This window comes from Mercurialis annua, linkage group LG8 (assembly GCF_937616625.2).
Source record: "Mercurialis annua linkage group LG8, ddMerAnnu1.2, whole genome shotgun sequence".
Taxonomy (NCBI): Eukaryota; Viridiplantae; Streptophyta; class Magnoliopsida; order Malpighiales; family Euphorbiaceae; genus Mercurialis; species Mercurialis annua.
The window spans coordinates 11,211,220-11,231,681 of record NC_065577.1 but is presented as its reverse complement, the minus strand read 5'-3'; the positions used below and the strand labels follow the sequence as shown (position 1 = coordinate 11,231,681).

Below are 20,462 nucleotides of genomic sequence, written 5' to 3'. Positions count from 1 at the left end.
AACATAACATGCCAAAACATATATAATCCTGTCTGATCAATCCGAAAATAAAGTAGAACTAATAAAGACTTATAGTTTACTATTGCGGCTTAAGAATAAAATGTGTTTGTCAACTTTATTAAAATAAAATGAAACCTCCGAGGAAAGTAAAAAATCAGAGATCTGCTGATACGCTCAAAATCATAAACCTGGAAAAATTTGGGAAAACAACGGGGTCAGATATTATGAGATGAGTTCATACCACTATGTACATTTATTAATTGGAAAACCTTTAAAACCGTTTAAAACATTTAATATAAGCATTACGATTAATAGTTGGAACCGTAAACCACAAATATTCTAATTCATATAGTTAATCCAAAAGGTCTGGTCCTGAGAGCTGAGCTACACCGAGTTACCACCGATCGCACTTAATCCATAACTAGAGTCCCGAGAGCTGAGCTACACCGAGTTACTCTACCGGGTCCCGAGAGCTAGGCTCACACCGAGTTACCCCAATTCATAATTGTAATATCCCGTATTTTTCTGTCATAGTTTCGTTGTGTTTCCGACTTAATTTCGGATTATTAATGGTGGACTTAGCAAGTGTGAAACTTTAATTGGGGTTGGAGTTGTATATTGTATGTGTCGCATGTGTCGTGTGAGTTTTCGATGGCGATTTGATTTGTATCCGGATTATAAATGATGTTGTGTTCGTGTGCCTTCTAAATCTGACATATTTTGATAAAACATTCATATCTCTCAATTGAACCGTTGGATCGGGCTTATTTTTGGATATGCTGTGAAAGACAAAAAGTTGACCGTTGGATCAAAATTTGAGGCGCTTTGGAGGAGCGATGGAGTGTACGATCGTGCACTAAACCGCACGAACGTGCACTGTGCTGTTACGAAATTTCAGGTATTTAAATAGACCTCTTACGTTTTTAAAACCCTATTTTTCATAGTCTATTATTTTCTATCAACCCTAGCCGACTCCCTCACCCTTAAACACTCTAAAATATTCTATCATCATCCCTTATCATTAGCTTTCGCATTTGGTAAGTAAATCACGTTCGTTTCATTCGTTTATTCTATTCATTATCGTCAAATACGTTCTAAGTTAATATCCCTCATGTTGTAGCGAATTTCTGAGATTGTTGCTACGTTACATCAGTAGGCTATAGCCTCCTTAATATCTACGCTTCGAAATCAATTAAGGTATGTATAGATTCTTCTGTTCGTTGCCGTTTCGGTTTTGCCGTGTTCATGAACTCTTTGTTGTTGTTCTCTGGATTATATTGCTGAAATTGTTGGCTGCCTTTTTCTGATTTTTGCTGCTGCCTTGGGGTCGATGTTTGGTCTATTATTCTTGTATTTGGGTGCTGTTTAGATCATAAGTATTATAAACTATTCGTTATTAATCCGTTGTTTCAATTCGTATCTTGTGATTTTCTTTCGGCTACCATTATTGTGTCTCAGTTTATTATTCTTGTTTCAATACGCTGTTAATGATTTTGGTTAGCCTTGATGTAACACCCCGTATTTTTTCTAACTTGTTCCGTTAGCCTAAACGATACCTTGGGTTCATTGAGTGGTTCGACCACTTAGATTCGCGTGTCGAAGGTTCCAAACCTTTTGAAATGTGTTTTAAGATGTATTAGAAGTAACCTCGGAGTTTGAAACGTTTTCGATTTAAATTTCAAAATCTCAAAATTTCATCGGAGGCAGTAGCATTTCGCGGGCGCGATATGCATGAATCACGGGCGCGATTCATGTATCGCGGGCGCGAAGGAGGTGTAGCGGGCGTGATGCGTGCACTGTGCAGTTCGCTGATTTCTATTTAAACTCACCTAATTCGACCTAAACTGATTTTACACTTTTCTAAAAACCCTAAAACGACACATACTCTCTGATTTTCATATTCCACCTATTCCTAAGCCTGTGGTGATCATTAGTAAGTATTTTCATCATTTCTTTAAGGTTTAATTCATGTTTTATCTATCCTTGGGTTGTGTGCTCATTAGCTTTGGGTTGTTGTTCGTTCTTAGGCTGATTTGGATTGTTCTTATTGCTGGGTTTTCTTGTTGTGTGTTATCTCAAAAGGTTAGTAGATCTAATCCCTTATTTTGTGTTGTTAAGATTGTTAGCTTTTCGATTGGATTCGATACATTGGGTGGTTTGAGTATATTTTCTGTTTGTATTGATTTTAAATCTGTAAATGGTTGATTTAAGGTGTTATTGGCTTGTTCATATTACTTGTAACTTGGGTGGTTTGGTTTAGATGTTACAATTGAAAGGTTTATCAAATTGCTAACATTTTTGTGTTGTAAATTCTGTTTTGAAACTCGATTCAAATCTGGAAATTTCAAGCGAATGAATCATAGGGTGTTAGATACTTAACAATACTTTGGGTGGCTTGGAGAAATCGTTTAAGTAGATTAGTGTTGCATTTGATTAAAGCTTTTGGGCTAAACTCTGTTTTGATTTAAAAACTAAATCTGGAAATTTCTTTTAAAAAGGTTAAAAGGGTGTTTGTTAACAATTGTTTCACTGAGTGATTTGAGGTAATTGTCTAATGGCTAAAACATATGTTAAATATGGTTTTGATGGTTTAAATCGCTGTTTTAAGAACATATATATGTGGCTGGAAATTTGTAAGTTTAAGAATTTATTTTATAAAGTAAAATCGAATACTTTGGGTCTCTTTTGGTTGTTGGCTTAATTTGCTAAGTGTTGTGGTTTTGCCCTAGCTTTGAGACATACTTAGGGTGATTTTAATCAAGTTACTAAGGGCTGGAAATTATTTACTAATTGGTTTTAACTTATTTCAGAATGTTAGTTCTATCTTAGGTTGTGGTTTGATTTTGATTAAACTATATAAGGCATATAAGAGTGTTATTTGTCATGTAAGGTTTTAATTGATTTATTCTATTTTCAAGTTGATACTTAAAAGATGTTGAATCTTATTGATTCTATTTAAGGTGTTATATTTCAATGTACTTGGGGTGCTACTTCCTAAGTGTTAGCAAGCTTAATTGTTTATGGCATTATTAAGTTTGGGTGTGAGTTCTTATTTAAAAACTGAATTTGGTTTCATTTAAGGTTTGATTAAAGACTTTGGCTTTATATTTGGTTTATGGTTGGGTCGGGTTAGACGTGGTCTTCCGACATGTTGTGTTAGGCTATACTGCAGTAAGGCCAACACACTACTTTGGGAACTGTTATTGTTTTGAAGATTATTTAAGTATGTAAGACTTTGGTTTTGTTTTTTTAAAGATATGAACTCACCTAAACTGAACTTGCCTTATTTGGATAATTAGTTGTATGGATGTTTAGTTGTACTTTGATTACCTTGTTTGATTGTTGGTTGCAATGCTAGTCCTATGTGGAGTCTAGTATTCTTAGAGATAGGGGTTGTTCGGAATTTAACTTATATTATGTTTTAGACCCGTCGACTGCTCGTGCTACGGAGTCTACGCAGGGTTAGCTGTTGCCAAGACTTATGTGGATAAGCAAGCAGTGAGTTTGTAGTGCTATTTACCGCTTTATTAAGTACCGCATCGTATTTTAATATTATAAATGTTTGTGAACTGTTTTTACGGATTATGGATCTGGATTGAAACGAGCTACTCGATAGGCTTGTATCGAGACTGTGTGCACCGGTAAGTACTCTGGGAAACGGCAGACTAAAGTCTTGCTTACGCTGTTATATTTATATGACGAGGATTTGTTCCCGTCCACTCTGGGTTTATCGGTATGCTATGTCATACTTACGCTGGGATCATTTCAATATTGTTTTCCATAATCATATTATATTAGTATAAAAATGTTTTGGTTTAAGGGTTTTAAACTTAATAAATGTAAATAGTATTGCGAACTCATCTCAGTATATCTGACCCCGTTGTTTTTCCCAAATTTTCCAGGTTTATGATTTGAAAGCCGGTCCACTCCGATTCTTTTGATTCCTCAGAGGTTTTTTTTATGTTATTAAAGTAGTTTCTATTTTCGAACTCTTAGACCGCAGTAGAGCTAGTTTATATATTACATTTGTTATTGCATTGGGATTATCGATGAAACCGATTGTTTATTTTTAGCATGTTTACACTGGAATATTTTATTATTATATTTAAGGCATGCTGTTGAGCATTTCAGATATTTAAGTTATTTATAATAGAACTGTATTATAAATTGCTAGACTTAAGTTGGAGTCTCGGTTGCCCCCGAGCAGTTTTCTGCAGGTTTAAATGTTCATTTGATTTCCGCAAGGCTTGCTACGGGTTTTGGTACAACCATACCCATACCCTAGCGCCGGTCACGATTCATGAAATTGGGTCGTGACAAAGTTGGTATCAGAGCTTTGGTTTCAAACCAAGGCCATTTTGCATGTTAAGTGTTTATTGTTTTAAGGCATGTTAAGTGTGGTTATGTCATAGGATCTACTGCGGAATTAGGACTCAAGTCTTGTCTTTTGAAACGTCATAGTTTGTTTTCAAAACTTCCTACCTTCACCTTTAGGAGTGTTGTGCGTCGGTCTTATATTTAACTGATGCTTTATTTGAAATGTTTATTGCTTATACATTTGGTAATTTGTTGGCTGTTGTTCCATATATGAGATATTCTTTGGGTGATGTTTTGTTGGCTGTAATGCCATATATGAGATATACTTTGGGTAAAGTTCTGGTTGGCTGTTGTGCCATATATGTTGTGTACTTCAGGTGATGCTTTGTTGGCTGTTGTGCCCTATATGATGTTTACCTTTGATGATTAGTTGTTGGCTTTTACGCCTTGGATGTTTTTATTATAATTGGATTGCTTTAGCCGTTTTGGTGAGTACAATTTGGTTTTGGCCGTGTTTGTTGGTTTCTAAATATGTTGGAATATGTGAGTATATGCGTCGAACCTGTTGTTTTTAAAGGATTTTTTTTTTTGTGTTAAATCTTTAAGCATGTTTTATGTCTTTATGTTGTTTGATCACACGTTGGTTTTATGGTTACTATTGAATTTTGTTTTTATTTGATTTGTGTTTTAACACGAGAATCGGAAAAGAAGTGTCGTTATAAAACTTCAAAATGTGATCTTTAGTTATTTTAACAATAAAATGAATTTTTCGTATTTCAAAATCTTATGTTTGTCTTGATGTTGACAAACGATTATCTTTAAAATAATATATCTATGGGATGTGTCAACATTTTGAGAATTTAATGTTATTGTTGTTATTTTCACCATGTTGTGCTATGTCGACATTTGAAGCGTCGTTGGTAATATGTTTAATATTTTCTGCTTGGCCGGATTAGGTGTGTACATAACGGTTGTCGTGATTTATGTTTTTCTCAATTTGAGTGATTGATTTGAATTTGATACTTGGGTTGCGTTGAGCTCTTATTTTGAAAGGATTGAGATTTTGAATTAAAATAATTTTTTTCGGATTTATAAATATTTTGAATACGTTTTATAAATGGTGGTTTTGAGTTTGACTTGGGTTACCCAAATTTGGGAGTTGAGCTTGGTAGTTGTAATGACTCGGCTAACTCGATTATTTTATGGATTGAGAACATTGGGAATTTTAATCATTCGGTTTATCAAAGAGATTTCCAGGAAATGACTTTTTAACTGCGGGGTTCGACTAGAACTTGAAAACTATTGCGAATTGATTTATGTTTGAAAAGAATTTTCAATGCTTACCTTTTGATCAATGTCATACAAAATGTTGATTTTATTACAATGATTCTGAGTATGTTGCGACATATTTTATTTTGAAATTTGAGATACCATCAGGTTATATCAGTTTTATATGCCATGTCGGTAGAGATATAATGGTCAAATTGGATATTCCATGCTAGTTTCTTTTGATCTCATTTAGTTGCCTTCGATGTTTATGATTTGTTATATGGCAAGATGTTTGGATTAAAGGTGGGATAAGACATGCTTGGGTGATTTATGGTTAGGTGAAAATGATAACTTGTTGGTGTTGTTTAGTGTTAGTAAGTCTCGTATAATGGTTAATATTTGCTATATTAGTTGTTTTATCTTGTTTGTCTCGTTGTGCGGATAGCACATGAGGTCATTGCTAGCAGGCGTTGCTTTGGCTTAACCTTGATGATTGGTATTAATATTTAAGTCGAACCTTTGTTTAGCCCTTATGTTTTATTTTATTATTTTGTTTTATGGGTCGAGATCTTTGGGTTTCGATATGGAAGATGAGGAAATTATTTCTTTGGAATGGTTGGTGGTTCCTGATTATCTTAGATAAGGATATTGGAAATTCTGACTCGAGGAGATATATCGGTGTATTATCACACTGGTGCTTATGTTATGTTGGACGGCGCGATGCCGAAACTGAAAGTGAGTTTCATAGATAATTATGGTATGTGTCGTTTTTATTTAAGTATAATTTCAGTTTGGTTGAGGTTAATTTGGATATTATTTTTGCATAAGGAAATTTAGTGGTGTAGTCATTTTGATATGTTATATTAGTATCATATGATTTGGTGGATTGCAAGTATGGAATTTGGGAAATATTTTGAGGCTATCGAATGCACATCTCACAGAGTGTAATGTCTAGCAAATGCTTATTGAAAAATTAATTTCAAATGTTTATTATCTAAAGTATTTGAAATGATTTTTTTTATCACGTAATTGTGCCCAGACATGTCATGAACATGCATTATGAATATCACGAATAGGGAATTGCATCGAGCACTATGTATGCTCACTAAATAAAACAGAAATATAATTGATACATGCATAATAGTACATGCATCACGTGCATAGAAATTATTAGAGTTGGATGCAACTCTTTGGGGATGAGAGATGTCATCACCCTGGCGCACAATTACGTAAAATGGATTTTATCAATAAAGTGTTTTGAGGAAAATATTTTGAAACAAACTCGCGAGTCACTTTGGGATAAATGTATTTTAAATGATTTTGAAACTGTTACCGAAATGTAGCTTGACAAATACTCTGTGATGATGGTGCTGAATTGATGATTACGTTATGATTGATTGTTTGTAGTATCATAATTTTGTATTTCGTAGGAAGTAGTATTGGATATAAGGTTGCACTCTAGTTATTGTTGTAATATGTATGATAGGATTTTGAGGTCAGATTAGAAGGCTTACGTGCTAACTTCCGAGTTGTGATTTGAGAGTTGTTGGATTAGGGGATTTGGTTATGCTCCACGTGTGTGTATATATTGTCATTTTAAAAGAAGTTTTGTTTTTACATGTTCCATTTTGTTTAAACATTTTGATATACTTAAATAGAATATTGTGCGAGCGAGGATATTTTTAATAATCTATTTTCCCATTTTGACAAAGGATAAAATTTTATCAAGTTTTAATTAAAGAGAACAAAAATTTTGTTAGTTGAACAGTTTTATAGATTTGAAAACTTATTTGAAAGTAACGTGTAACTATAAATTCAAATACGAATGTTTTAAAATTTTAATGTGTTCTCAAAACTGGAATTTTTCCAACAGTAAAAGTATTTTGGTTTTAAATATAAAAGGAGTTATAAGATATTAATGTCTTTTAAAGAGAAGAGGGAAGTTGTAATGTTTTGTAATTTGAATTATTTCCCTATAAGTTTGGTTTTGAGCATAACCAATGACCCGATTACTGGTGAATGTGATTTAGGTGATCTCTTGTTAGCAAATTTATATTTATATTTGGTGAAACAATTTTGAGAATTTCAGTTTGGTTCGGATTTATGAGTTAGTTGATTTGTGAATTCTGATGAGTAGGTTTCGACAGTAAAGGTTGGTTGATCAATACTGTTGATTGTAAATTTTTGCTATTGAAAGTGGGATATCGTTTCATTTGGTTGTTAAACCTTTTGTGTGTAGAATAAAATTTGGTTTGTACAAAATTGGTATGTATGTTGGTATTTAATTACCTTAGGTAACTTCAGGATGTATGCTTGCTTATGGTATGAGTGGAAGAATTTTTCTAAATGAGTTGGTTTGTATGTAGTTTGAAGATTTTGTTATCATTAGTTAAAGTGATATACTCCTTGGAATGTCATTATGTAGTACGTGTTTATGGATTCGTTAAGGTTAATGGTTTTGTCGAGTTTAGTCCTTGTCGTGTGTACAGCTTGATTCGCATGATGTTTTAAAGTTTGCTGGTATATTTTGGCGAGAACCTTATCTAATTAATTTTGGACTAGATCGCTTGTTTGATATAACGAGTTTAATTATATGCTTTGATATGGGATAATAGGTGTAGGCATGTTAAGTAGGTGGCGAGAGTTGCTTGATGTTATTAATGAGGATTTCAAGATTTCCATTTTGAAGTGTTAGATTTTAGTATTGTAAGAATTACAATTTGAGTTTCGAGCTTGTCCTTGCACATTGTTAAGGTTGTTATGATAGCTGTTAAAACTCAAGCGAGTTTTGGTAACCTCCCTTGTGAGCATGTTTAATGTTTATAGTTAAATAATCTTGGAGGTTTATATTTTGTTTAATCAAGTAATAGTTTGGAGCACCGAACTGCCAAATTTATAATTTTGCGCACATGTGCGTTGTGTCGATTTGAGTTTGTTGATTTATGTAAGTGGTGTTTTGAGTTATCTTTTGAGGTACAACTTGTTAAGTTGTGTTTATGCAAGTGCATAAGTTGATGAGTAAAGGTATTGCTATGGTCCAGTTGGGTTGATCACTCATTTGAGAAATCTACTTGGGAGACGGAGTCCGACATGAGGAACCGTTATCCTTTCCTCTTTCCTTGAGGTACGTTGGTATTGTTTGTTGCTTTTATGCCATGTTAGTACTTTGGGTTATGTGTGTATTTATGTGCTACTTGGTGAGTGATATTTTGGACATTTGTACTATGTGCATTATTTTGGTGTGTTTATGTGAGTTGTTGTTTAGTTTCGTTGTTGTAAAATCGAGGACGATTTTGTTTTTAAGTTGGGGAGAATGAAACACCCCGTATTTTTTCTAACTTGTTCCGTTAGCCCAAACGATACCTTGGGTTCATTGAGTGGTTCGACCACTTAGATTCGCGTGTCGAAGGTTCCAAACCTTTTAAAATGTGTTTTAAGATGTATTAGAAGTAACCTCGGAGTTTGAAACGTTTTCGATTTAAATTTCAAAATCTCAAAATTTCATCGGAGGCAGTAGCATTTCGCGGGCGCGATATGCATGAATCACGGGCGCGATTCATGTATCGCGGGCGCGAAGAAGGTGTAGCGGGCGCGATGCGTGCACTGTGCAGTTCGCTGATTTCTATTTAAACTCACCTAATTCGACCTAAACTGATTTTACACTTTTCTAAAAACCCTAAAACGGCACATACTCTCTGATTTTCATATTCCACCTATTCTTAAGCCTTTGGTGATCATTAGTAAGTATTTTCATCATTTCTTTAAGGTTTAATTCATGTTTTATCTATCCTTGGGTTGTGTGCTCATTAGCTTTGGGTTGTTGTTCGTTCTTAGGCTGATTTGGATTGTTCTTATTGCTGGGTTTTCTTGTTGTGTGTTATCTCAAAAGGTTAGTAGATCTAATCCCTTATTTTGTGTTGTTAAGATTGTTAGCTTTTCGATTGGATTCGATACATTGGGTGGTTTGAGTATATTTTCTGTTTGTATTGATTTTAAATCTGTAAATGGTTGATTTAAGGTGTTATTGGCTTGTTCATATTACTTGTAACTTGGGTGGTTTGGTTTAGATGTTACAATTGAAAGGTTTATCAAATTGCTAACATTTTTGTGTTGTAAATTCTGTTTTGAAACTCGATTCAAACCTGGAAATTTCAAGCGAATGAATCATAGGGTGTTAGATACTTAACAATACTTTGGGTGGCTTGGAGAAATCGTTTAAGTAGATTAGTGTTGCATTTGATTAAAGCTTTTGGGCTAAACTCTGTTTTGATTTAAAAACTAAATCTGGAAATTTCTTTTAAAAAGGTTAAAAGGGTGTTTGTTAACAATTGTTTCACTGAGTGATTTGAGGTAATTGTCTAATGGCTAAAACATATGTTAAATATGGTTTTGATGGTTTAAATCGCTGTTTTAAGAACATATATATGTGGCTGGAAATTTGTAAGTTTAAGAATTTATTTTATAAAGTAAAATCGAATACTTTGGGTCTCTTTTGGTTGTTGGCTTAATTTGCTAAGTGTTGTGGTTTTGCCCTAGTTTTGAGACATACTTAGGGTGATTTTAATCAAGTTACTAAGGGATGGAAATTATTTACTAATTGGTTTTAACTTATTTCAGGATGTTAGTTCTATCTTAGGTTGTGGTTTGATTTTGATTAAACTATATAAGGCATATAAGAGTGTTATTTGTCATGTAAGGTTTTGATTGATTTATTCTATTTTCAAGTTGATACTTAAAAGATGTTGAATCTTATTGATTCTATTTAAGGTGTTATATTTCAATGTACTTGGGGTGCTACTTCCTAAGTGTTAGCAAGCTTAATTGTTTATGGCATTATTAAGTTTGGGTGTGAGTTCTTATTTAAAAACTGAATTTGGTTTCATTTAAGGTTTGATTAAAGACTTTGGCTTTAAATTTGGTTTATGGTTGGGTCGGGTTAGACGTGGTCTTCCGACATGTTGTGTTAGGCTATACTGCAGTAAGGCCAACACACTATTTTGGGAACTGTTATTGTTTTGAAGATTATTTAAGTATGTAAGACTTTGGTTTTGTTTTTTTAAAGATATGAACTCACCTAAACTGAACTTGCCTTATTTGGATAATTAGTTGTATGGATGTTTAGTTGTACTTTGATTACCTTGTTTGATTGTTGGTTGCAATGCTAGTCCTATGTGGAGTCTAGTATTCTTAGAGATAGGGGTTGTTCGGAATTTAACTTATATTATGTTTTAGACCCGTCGACTGCTCGTGCTACGGAGTCTACGCAGGGTTAGCTGTTGCCAAGACTTACGTGGATAAGCAAGCAGTGAGTTTGTAGTGCTATTTACCGCTTTATTAAGTACCGCATCGTATTTTAATATTATAAATGTTTGTGAACTGTTTTTACGGATTATGGATCTGGATTGAAACGAGCTACTCGATAGGCTTGTATCGAGACTGTGTGCACCGGTAAGTACTCTGGGAAACGGCAGACTAAAGTCTTGCTTACGCTGGTATATTTATATGACGAGGATTTGTTCCCGTCCACTCTGGGTTTATCAGTATGCTATGTCATACTGTAATACCCCAAAATATTTAAGTATTTAATTGGACCACGTGTCCAGTGTTGCATCGCCGGAGTAGCGATATCGGAAGGATTTCCGAGAAATTAAGATAAGTATAAAATATTAGCAGGACGGTTTTGAAAAAGATTATTTCGAGAAGCTTAATATTATATTTCAATTCTAAGGTTAGAATTGGAATTAGAAGGAGAAATGTCAAGAAAAGCTCGAAATAAGGTACAGGGACTAAAGTGGTAATTTAGCCACTACGACTTAAAATGGAAATTATTTCGCCAAGGTCCGTGAAATGTTTTATAGTATATGTGCTAAAAGTTTCGGGTCAATCGGAGACCTTTTAAAATTTGGACGCGGATACGTTTTGGGCTAAATTGTAACTTTTAAGAAGTTTAAGGGCTAAAGTGTAAATTAGCCAATTAAGTCTCGAGAATAGTAATTAAAAGATTTTGACGGAAAATAATAATATTGAGTTAGTATTATTTATATGAATATAAATAATACGTAAGTAATCGAGTTAAAAGAATAATTCAACCATTTGGTTAAATTAGAAAGTTTAAAAGAGAAATGGTTTAAGTTAAAGAAATGAAGGGTTAAAGAGCAAAGCATATATACACATTTCCTTATGAATAAGGAAAAAAGGAGCAGAGGCGCATGAAGTCTCCAGAAGGAGAAAAGAAAAGAAAAATGACGATCGTTACGTTCCGTCGCTCGATCTCCGTTTCTCGTCCGTTTCCGACGTTTAATAGCTCGAATTGATCGTATTCCAGAGGCGAATCGCGGTAAGCTTGTCGTTTTACCGTTTAAACGGATATATTTTAAGTTATATCGATTCAAAGTTTTAGGCCACGAAACGATTATATCGTTTTAATCGATATTAGAATTGGATTATAGTGTTTTGAGCTTAGATTAAGCGTTTCGGATGTGTTTGGAACGTTTTCACGCCGGAAGCACGTCGGAATGGCCGAGGCGAGTGTTACGCGGGCGCGTAACAATGTTACGCGGGCGCGTAACAATGTTACGCGGGCGCGTAACAATGTTACGCGGGCGCGTAACAAACTTGCGCGGGCGCGCAAGTACTTTGCGCGGGCGCGCAAGTAGACTATTCGGGCGCATAGTTTACGTGAAGCACCTATACGATATTTTCGCCCCGCTATGACTCCGTTTTCCGACTTTAAGTAAGTCGGACATTAAAAATGTATCACGGACCCCGAAAACAAGAAATTTGGATATCGAACATAATGAGTTCGATTAAGGTTCCGAGATATAAGGAACCTAAGTTTAAGAATTAAGGAATAAGAGATATGACGAATGTCTCGAGTAAGTATTAGAATACTATCAAAGTTAAGAATTGTATTTGAAATACGATTATATTAACCTAAGATTATAACTTAGGGTTTTGATACTAAGCCTACGTTTATGGATTAAACGTACAGGTAACTTGACTAAGTAACTGAAGTATCAACGAGCTACCAGGCCGATGAGCTGGAATAGCTGTGTGATCAAACGACGCATGAAGTTCATGGGATCTTTATATTATTATTATCCGGAAAGCGGTCACTGTGAGTGGCAATTTACTTTTGCGTATTATTATAAAAGTTATTTTCTTATATTATGAGTATTGATATTAAATATCTCGTATCTATATGATTTGCTCGTATAAGCTGTTTTGTTTGATAGATTTGATTATATGAATGTTGTTGTATTCGTTGTTTTGGAGATAAGTGTCTAATGTGCGGTCCGAAGAGACCAACTACCTATTGGGTGTCAATAGGCTACATGATCATTGGTGAGTCAGTCTAGAGTACTTGACTTTATGATTAAGAATTAATATATGTCTATGCATAATATATTATGAATTTGATACGAGAGTGAACTCGGCTACGGTGTAGTCTGGAAGTCCCCGTATCTAGTGGGCTGGGCCCACCAGTGGCTGGGCCACTGTTGAGCAAAAAGCACAACTTGTAATAATCCGGAAGTCGGAATCGATCCCACGAGGAGTGAATCTAGAGCGATTGATGAGAATGAATTTTAGTTGCGGTTCAATTCGTTTAGCGAATCTCGAATGGTTGAAGTTCAAGTATTTTGTTAACACTAAATAGGCACTAAACAACTAAACAATTAAACTAACAATTCAAGCAACTAAAATAAGAACGAGTTTAATCAATAAGTAAAAGATGTCTAGGGGTTGAAATCATTCCTAGGTCATGCATACATGGTAATGGATAAATTGGTATATAGCAAGGGCCGAGTTGTGCCTAGCGCACCGTTCCCGCTCTCTCGAGCCTCTAAGAACGACAAAATCAATCATCAAGTAATCAATTAATGCCTAACTCACTCTCGTGATACTAAACAAAACCAATTACCCAACATCAATTAATCAACAAACTCAAGGTCACCTAAATCCTAATCCACTGTCGTGGTATTACAATCTAGGCTTCTAATTCCAAAGTCTATTCACCTAACCATTTCTCAATGAGTCAAGCAAACACTAAATCATGCATTAGATAGCTAGGCTAACACAAGCATTAGGAACTAGAATTAGAACAAGCATTTAACCAATCACCATACCATTTAACATAACAAGAAGGAAATCATCTCAACCCCCAAACATGGGGGATTAGTTACACATTTCAAGAGCTAAATCAACAAAATGATAAATGGAAGACATGGATAAAGAGTACTTACAATAAGATGAAAAACCCACAAATAATAATTGTAATAGAAAATAAAACTTGTTCATTCAATGAAGCTTCAAAGATCTCAACAATGGAGGAAATATAAAAATCTGGAAATTCTATTGAAGAAGAAGACTAAAATTAGGAGAAGATTCAAAAGTACAATAATAGAATAAAGTCTAGGAAAATCTTCTATACCTAAAATAGAGATAAGACCCCTTATATAGTACTAACAAAAGAAGGAAAAAGACAAACATTCATTTACACATGTGTTGGGCCCAAAATAGCAAATAAATAAAGCCTTGTTGCATCTTGAACTAAGATTTCCCCATTCCAGCAAGCCCAAGCTCGAATAGAGCTCCTTGGGCTAAATGAGAAGCCCGATTCGAGCTGCCCTTTTCTGCTCCAAATCTCGATCTTCAAACCTTCGTAACTCGGTGTAGAAATATTCGATTAAGTCGATTCTTGAACCGTTGGAAAGCTCAGGACGTCTACTTTAACTTTCATGAAGATCACGAGTTCATTTGAGGCTTCTAGCTAGTCCAAACTGGTCAATTAATGCCCAGGGGTCAGCTTTTCAGATTTGCAAATGAGCTTCCGCATCGCTTTTGTCGTCTTTTCCAACTTTTGCACCAAAATGCTTCCGCAATACTCCTAAGTACCTGAAATACTAAAACACGTAATAAGGCATACGAAATACCATAAAACCGTGATAAAACGTTAATAAAGCATGCGGAAACGACGCTAAAGATAGGAGTAAAAATACTCCTATCAAACCTCCTCACACTAAAGCTTTGCTTGTCCCCAAGCAAGAAATGAACTTAGGCAAATCAAACGGAAACTAACCATGGCGATCTTGAACAAGCATCAACAAATGAACTCCTATTCAACAATGGCTCAAATGATCTCGCCTAAAGTCAACAACCGCTAATGATGCACACAAGAGATGAATGCACTTTTAATGACAAAATGAGATGACAATTAGGCTACACTTGCATTGGCTTAAGGTTTTTGTTGAACAAATCAAGTCATTAGGGTCATCTAAGGGACATGCATTACTTGGTCAAGTGATAAGAGGGCAATCAAGGCATAGCAAACATAGGCATCAATTTAAAAGCATATTAATTCTCACAAGATTCACTCTAACACACAAGTGTTTGGGGTGCACACAATTAAGCTCAAGAAAAATTGCTAATTCACCATAGGCTTGCTTTTAGTCCGATTCTCCCCTACTTAGTTCGGTAATCAATTGCTATCATATGGTCTTTTGAATGGGTTGTAACTTGGCTAGGGGTTAGGGGGTAGGTAGAGAAGGATAATTTGGTTACAAAAATTTGACTTGATAACTAGATATTTATTCACCTTTATTTGTCTAACTTGGGATTTTCTTGCACATTTGAACTTCAATTTGATTTTCATGCCTTTTATTCAACTTTTCTTTTTACTCTATTTTTATTATTTTTTTTATTTTTCTTGATCTTTCTTTATTCTTTCTTTCTTTTGCTTTTCTTTCTTTTCTTTAGGCACATAATTACTTCTTTGCTCATGCCTTTCCTATTCTTCAAGTTAGACAAACTTCTTAATAGTTAAAAGTCATTCAAGTCAATTTTTGGGGTATTTTCAAAGGGTAATTTGTTGAAGGGATGGTATGTTAACATGTGTTGCAATTTGAAAGAAATGGCTTAAGGCTCAAAGGGGTGACCTAGTGGTAAGGGTAGGCTTTTTAAGTGGTTTTAAACAAAATGGTGATCCTAATGCCATAATCATTTAGCAATTGACACTCAACTATATAGTCTTAAATGGACACTAAGCAAGTTCTAGGAATATAGCTACACAACACACAAGAATTATAATCAAGGCTCAACATTTTAGAAAAGAATGTGGTGTTATGCACTAATTTAATTCCTATGTTCTCATGCCAATCATGCCCAATTTTATTCACAAATGACCCAAAATTTTCAAAAATTTGCACATCATGCATCCATATCCCAAAACAACTATCATGCTCACAATTGTTTTCACCAAAGAACATTTTCACCCAATTTCCATCAAAATTTTGTCACATAAAAGCATTTTCATCAATCAATCATCCTTGGAAGTTGCTCAAATTAGACAAAAACACATTCATGCCATTAAAGATCGGGAGATGTCATAAGTTGATAAATTTCCAAATTCCGCCACAATCACAAACATACAAAACATTCAATATCATGCTTAGAACAAAGATTTAGTGGAGGTGACTCAATAACTAGACTACTAACACAAACTAAAACAACAAAGTAAAATAAAACACACTAAAGCATAAAACAAGATAAATTTCAACTAACGACATACAATTGACTAACCCTCCTCACACTATTTCGAACTTAGTCCCTAAGTAAGAAATATAAAACAAAATTGTATGAGTTGAGTTAGAGAAATGCAAATCTTGTTTTAGTCGAATTCCGGTGGTTCGGGCTATGGAGTTGGAGATGGGTAGGCCGGCCCTCCTTGGTCATTGAAATAGTCACGCAATTTCTCTTCGTGACGCCTTTGTCGATCATGAAGCCTCTTTTGGCGATATTCCATACGTGCCCACATCTTGCGTTGATCCTCCATGAATCGGAGTTGGGCGGCTTCAAAGTCATTCCTTGTATCCACATTAGGAGCGGGAGGCTCCTTCGGCGCTTGTTCCGGCCGCATTTTTGTCTTTCCGTCGCACCGGCTCTTTAGGTCGCCTTGGCTCTACTTCTTGTCTTGGTGATGCGCGCAAACTAAGCGGAATTGGCATGCCGGGATGTCCTTCCACCCAATTATCGTGTAAGTATTTCCCCACTATTCTCTCTTTCCTCACATATCCACCTATACCCAAATGATCCATATCAATCATTCGTGGTGATTGAATCCGATATTTGCTTTCATCAAAATCCGGGTCTTGTCTTGCCAAGAACAACACTAACCATCCGAATCCTTGCTTCTTTAGAACTCTTGGAATCTCTCGGAGCAATGCCATCAAACGATACCCCATAAGCATCGGTGATACCCCATTTCTTAAGCTTCTCGTAGCGTTCACCCTCACTAACCGAGCGGATTTCGAAGGGTGCCTTGTATTTCCGTGAAAGAGGCCCGAAATTGGTTGTCTTTCTTGAAGAACGGATAGGTTGTGGTGGTAGTTCCTCTTGAAATTCTTGCTCACTAGGAGGTATGGATTTTTTCTTGGAGGCTCGGCTTGCTCTTGTATTCCGAGACATTGTAGAGGAAGGAAAAGGGTGTTTGAAAGTGTATTTAGTTTTGAGTTTGGCTTAAAAATGGTGGAGATAGTGCTTGGAGAATTTTTGCTAGAAGAAAGAGAATGGAGGTCTTGGCTATGGAATTTTTGATAAATGGGGAAAAGAATTTGGAGAAGATGAAGTGTTGGAGTTCTTTTTTTTGGGGTAAGATTTGAAAAATAGGAGAAGAGGGGTGGAGATCTTGCCATGTCATGAGTCTTTGTGAAGTGCTTTTCTAATTTGAAGACCAAGATTAAAACACCTCATCAATCCAACACCCCCAACACCAACCAATAGGAACATTCCAAAAAAATCAACCAATAGGAGCCTTTAAAAAAAAAAAAAAATTCAAACCCCCCCTTTTTAAAAAGGGGAGCTCGAATCGAGCTACCCTTGTGAAATGGGTAGCTCGATTCGAGCTCAACAAATCTGTTCCCAGATTTGTTGAGCTCGATTCGAGCTCACCATTTCACAATGGTAGCTCGATTCGAGCTCATCAATTGTGATGGTAGCTCGAATCGAGCTACCTTGTAGAAAGGGGGGGGGGGGGAATTTTTTTTTTTTTTTTTTTTTTTCTCTTTTTCTTGTTTTCTTCTTCACCTACACATTCAAAAACAAACACACCGGACGTTATCTTGAACAAAAAGACATAAAACTAACAAAAAACAATATCTAAACAATCTAAAGAAGGTAAAACAACAACAAAAACATTAAATCGAACCTCTTGGGAATGCCTCCCAAGTGCGCTTGTTTTAAGTCGAAAGCTCGACTATCGATCCTCAAAATCATGGAGGATCAAAAAGAGCGACTTGCTCGCGACTTTCATCGATCAACACTCTAGGATATGGTTTGCACCATTCTCCAAGCTCCTTAAAAACATCTCCATTGGCCCCCTCCAACTCAATCAAATCATTATCCAATTTGCGCCGTGTTTTAAACGGCCCGCTCCACTTAGAAATCAACTTCCCCGCTTGTGAATGTGCTTGAGAGGTTCGAACTTGGACGTACTCACCAAGAGTAGCAACTTCCGTGCATATTTGTCTCTTGCTTGCGGTTGCTATCCCGTTGAGCTTCAACTTCCATGATGCCCAACGTCTTGGTTTTCCCTTGCGTGGCTTGACATGAGGTGTTGTCTTGATTTTTGCACACACAACCTCGAGTTCTTTCATAGGAACCTCCTTCATAGGCACATGCAATGTGGGCTCAATAGTATCAATCTTCATGCATTTCTCCTCCTCACACTTGCCTTTTCCATGCTTGATGTCAAACACCATGCTCTCATCATTCATTCTTAATGTTATCTTCCCCCCATTAACATCAACCAATGCTCTCCCCGTATTCAAAAAAGGACGCCCGAGAATCATGGGGCAATCTTTGTCGACCGCATAATCAAGCACAACAAAGTCCACCGGAAAGATGAACTTGCCCACTTTTACTAGCACGTCTTCCGCAACCCCGTGCGGTCTCTTGAGCGAATGGTCGGCCAATTGGAGCATCATGGAAGTTTGTTTTATCGGTTGGTTTCCACATATTTTCCTGAAAAGACACAACGGCATTAGATTTATACTTGCACCTAAATCGCAAAGACAATTAAGAGAAGTAGAAGTGCCAATTAAGCAAGGAATCGTGAAACTCCCTGTATCTTGTAGCTTGGTCGGTAGATTGCTTTGGATAATAGAACTACAACTTTCCGTTAGAGGAATTGTTCCGCCTCGTTCCCAACTTCGCTTGTTCATAATTATGTCTTTCAAGAACTTAGCGTATTGGGGCATCTCTCGCAAGGCATCCCCTAGGCTCATGCTTATTTGAAGTTTCTTGAATATTTCAAGAAACTTATGAAACTTTTCATTATCCGAAGCCTTTCTCAACCGGCTTGGGAATGGTACTTTAGGCACAAAAGGTGGTGGTGGTGGTGGCCTCACATATGGTTCTTCAACATCAATATCAATAGCCACCTCCTCACACGACTTTGGTAGCTCTTGACTAGAGCTTGCAACATCTATTACCACTTGAGGCTCAACCTCCACAATCATTGGCCTCTTGCCATTAGCTTTTTCAAGATCCTTATCATGATCAACATCAAGGACTCTACCGCTTCGAAGTTCCACAACTTTGATGGCTTTCACATGCTCTCTAGGATTGTTTTCCGTAGTAGAGGGCAATCCCCCTTGAGGTCTACCTTGAAGCGAAAGTGCCATTTGCGAGATTTGGGTCTCTAAGTGATGGATGGTGGAAGCTTGGTTCTTCTCCCTTTGCCTATTTTCATTGTGAAGTTGCCTATTTTCAACCTCCATCTTTTCAAATTTCTCCATCAATTTGGCAAGCATGTTTCCCTCATCCGTGTTCCTTGGTTGTTGGAAACCGGGAGGGTGTTGTGGTCTACCACCATAATTGTTCCCTTGGTGTTGGTTGTTGTGGTATTGACCTTGTGGTTGTTGTTGATATTGAGGTCTATTTCCTCCTTGAAAACTAGGACCCGCTTGTTGATTTGCTTGCACATTGCCTTGGCCCTCTTGATTCCTCCATCCGAAGTTAGGATGGTTTCTCCACCCCGGATTATAGGTATTCGAGTAAGGATCATTCCCTTGGCGTTGACCTCCCACATAATTCACTTGTTCGCTCCAAGTTTGACCCGTGGCATAGCACTCATTACTTCCATGATTGAAATCTCCGCAATGCTCACAACCTACTTGGACATATGCAACCGGAGCATTCCGTGGACCCACTTGCTTCTTCAAGGCATCAACTTGACTTTGTAAAGAGGCATTCATGGCTTTCATCGCTTCAAACTCCTTGGATTGGTCAAGTGTCATTAATGCCTTTTGAGCCGGTGGTCTTCTCCTTTCCGAGGACCAAGTGCTACTCACCATAGCCAATTTTTCAATCAACTCATTAGCCTCATCAAGCGTCTTTTGCATCAAAGAACCTCCCGCGGCCGAATCAATGGTAGATCTTGTGATCTCACCCAAACCATTATAGAATATTTGAAGCACATGTTCCCTTACAAGCCGATGATGAGGTACGTGCCTTTGGAGATCCTTGAACCTCTCCCAAGTTTCATAGAGAGATTCCCCCTCATATTGGTAATAATCAATGATGTCCTTTGTCAACTTCGCGGTTCTCCCCATCGGAAAGTACTTGTGAAGGAAAGCTTGAGCAAGATCCCGCCAATTGTGGATTGATGCATTAGGTAGTGATCGAAGCCACAAGCTAGCCTTGTCTCTTAGTGAGAACGGAAACATCCGAAGCTTGATTTGATCGGAGGTGACATTATGGAGCTTGAATGTGTCCAACACTCCCAAGAACTTGGCTATGTGTTCATTCGGATCCTCACTTGGTAACCCAAAGAATTGGCACCGATTCTCTAGGAGTTGAATCGTGCTAGGCTTGATCTC

At 36.4% G+C, this 20,462-nt stretch overlaps 1 non-coding gene across 1 annotated transcript; it reads left to right on the top strand.

The window, feature by feature from the left end:
- The first annotated feature begins 20,073 nt into the window (after window positions 1-20,073).
- On the top strand, window positions 20,074-20,180 carry LOC126662430 (small nucleolar RNA R71). Its single transcript, XR_007635803.1, has one exon. It is a non-coding gene; the product is annotated as a small nucleolar RNA R71 (small nucleolar RNA).
- Window positions 20,181-20,462: the final 282 nt, after the last annotated feature.